Here is a 3,068-nt window from a genome sequence, read left to right as displayed (position 1 = left end):
AGTAGGATGAAGCATTGAATGCTTGGAAGGTCCATCCCGTAAGGCATTCAGAGCCAAATGACGTGATGCATGCTGGGAGCTCAAGGTAAGATAAAGACCAGGCAAAGAGGAAGTGTTACAGTTTGAAACATGCCTTTCCCTTAAGGCACAGTCAGGGCAGCCTGGAGCAGTGCATGTGGGCAAGGGCCAGCCCCATGACATAGGGTGGAATGTTGCATGATGGGAGATGCCACCCTCATTTGGTGCTTGGGAGCGGGATGGATCGAACACTGCATGCTGGGAGCTACTGTGCTTGTGGGGGGATGGAGTATTACATGCTGGAAGATACGATCCCCTCAGGGTACCTAGGATGGGGTGGAATGTTGAATGCTGGGAGGTGCTGTACCTTGGGGTGCAATGGGTAGGATGGAGCATTGCATGCTGGGAGCTGTGTATCCCATTGGCATGAGTCAGGTGTTGCATGGTTTGAGGGACTCAAGGGGAATGGTGTGTTGCATGCTGGGTATTGCCATGCCCTGAGGTGGTGGGGGCAGGCTAGAACATTGCATGGACGCTGGGACAAAGGGACACCCTGGCTTGGGCCCTCACCCTTTAAGTTCCCTCATCTCACTCCATTTAAAGTAGCTGAGGCTTCTCCGCCAATCACAATGGAGCTGAGGCACTTTAACAGCCAATGGAATGCTTGCTGGGGCAACAGCCTCTCCCCCAGCTCGAGCCGGGCTCTGTGGTAAACAAGTGGGCGGTGCTACCCGCCTGTCTGATGCATAGAGTAGCCAATAGACAGGGCAGACTCAACCAAAGACCCAATGACAAGTGAGTCATGGCCGTGAGTATAACGGCTGGCTGCGATTGGCTTATGACACCTCCTCCCACTCCTATAGTGACGGTTGGGCTGCCGCGGCGACCGTTGAGGCAAGGGGGCGCGGCCCGAGGGAGGAGGGTGTGCGGGGCGTGGTCTGTTTAGGGGGCGGGGCCAGACGGAGAGCTGTCGCAGTGAGAGCGGAGCCGTGGTGGAGGCAAGAGCAGCTGCAGTCGGTGTGTGTGTGTTGGGGGATCGGATGCAGCCTGGCAGCGGGGGGGTTGGAGGAAGGGGATGGGGGGGGTCGATGCATTAGGCTAATAAAAGGCAATTGCTTTGAACCTCTGGTTGTTGGATGGACAGAGAAGCGGGGGTGAAGAGGGCTGCCACCCCTGGAGAATTTAGCTGCCAGCAACCCTTTCTCCTCTTAATGCAACGGGCACTGAAGTGCATTGGGAGCAGCACCCTGAGCTTCTATAGGCGGGTGACCAGACAGCAAGGGTGAAAAATCGGGACAGGGGTGGGGGTGGGGGTAATAGGAGCCCATATAAAAAAAAGCCCCAAATGATGGGACTGTCCCTATCAAGTCGGGACATCTGGTCACCCTAGCCCAGGGACTAGTGAGATCTGAGAGGAGACTGCGATTTCTGAGACGTTGGAGGACCCCCCCCCCCGCCCCCAGTGTCCGGGATCGTTGAGTCAATGGGGTCGGGAGCGCTGAACCGAATTGTCTTTGAGGCGTTGCAATTCATAGCTGTAGCGACAGACACCGGGCTGCTCTTTTAACAGTCGCGTGGCTTGCGCCGATCTGAAAGTTGTGCATCTCTCTTCTCTCTAGGGCAGACGAGGAAAACGCCTGGAAGGGGCGGGGGGGGGAAACCCCCACTGAGGAGGAAATTGACCAGCAAGTGGAAATGAACTAGGATGGGTTTAGAAGGCGCAAGAGCTCTAGTTGCGCGAGGAAACTTACGGTGAGGAAAGACTGGTGTGGGCTGGACGGTCTGCAGCCTGGAGCCCATCGCCAGAGCTAAGCGAGCAAAAAGGCGACCCCTGCTTAGGAGGGGAGGACGGGAGCAGCCCCTCCTTGTTTGCTTGCTCCTGGGGACTGTTCTTCCTGTGTTTTGTCTCGGTTGCTCCTCAGGCTGTGGAGCCTTTCACCCCCCCTCCTTGAAGGGGGCTTTCCAGCTACCAGAAGAGCCCGAGAGGATGTGAAAGGTCGAGGATCCCGGGAGGTGGTGCAGAGCCAGGGAGCGGCTCACAAAAGGGAGACTTGAGGGCAAGTCCGCAGAGAGGGGAAAGGAGCTAAATGGGAGCCGGGAGACGTGAGGCGGCTGCCAGGGGGGCTGCAGACGCGCTCTGGGACAAAGGCAAGGAGCGTCCTGCATGCAACAGCATTTCCTCGTGTTGAACGAGCCGCGGGTCCCCGCCTGCGGAAATGCTGCAGCGTGAATCCCGCTTCTTCTGCCGAGCAGGGATCGCACCTCTCCGGACTCCTGTCTAGTCCCGGAGCCAGCCTGCAACCAGCCCCCGGACTGGGATAGGCACAGAGCGCGGCTGGGGAGCTCACCCCGTCCCCGCACTCCGCAGCGGTCCAGAGGGATGGATCTGCCGGCACCTTCATGCCAGGACGGGGGACTCTGACTCGCTGCCCAGCGCCCTGCAGACGCCTGTGCGCGGGGAAGGGAAGGGGACGGCCGCGGCCGAGCATCCCAGCCTGCCAACTCCGCAACTCCGCTCCCCTCCAGGCACCGTTCCCAGCCCCTGGAGCCTGGCGGCGGCGACACAGCCCAAGCGGCGGGCGTGTGAAGCTCCTGTTGCCCCTGAGCAGCTCCCCTCTGCCGCTGCCCTGAGCGATCCACGTGTCAGCCCCTCTCGCTGCCGGCCCGGGAGAGTGGGGAGCCCCCGGGCAGCGCCGGGGCAAGTGCCCAGCCCTCTACACTGACTGCCGGACCCTCCCCCGGGGGCTCCTCTCCTGTCTTTGCCGGGCACCCCCGGTGCCTGCAGCGCCTCCCGGCTCCAGAGCGGGTGCCCGGGGCGCCCCCCGGCCGTGCCCATGCTGCTGCTGCGGAAGCTGCCGGGCATGCCGGGCTGGCCGGCGGCGCTGGGGCTGCGGCTGCCGCAGAAGTTCCTCTTTCTGCTCTTCCTCTCGGGCCTGCTCACCCTCTGCTTCGGGGCCCTCTTCCTGCTGCCCGACTCCTCCCGCTTCAAGCGCCTCTTCCTGCCCCGCCGCGCCGCCGCCGGGGACCCCGACCTGCCCCGCAGCCCCCCG

The sequence above is a fragment of the Terrapene carolina genome, unplaced genomic scaffold, assembly GCF_002925995.2.
Source record: "Terrapene carolina triunguis isolate 2854851 unplaced genomic scaffold, T_m_triunguis-2.0 Scaffold236, whole genome shotgun sequence".
Classification (NCBI taxonomy): Eukaryota; Metazoa; Chordata; order Testudines; family Emydidae; genus Terrapene; species Terrapene triunguis.
This window is presented reverse-complemented; position numbering follows the sequence as displayed.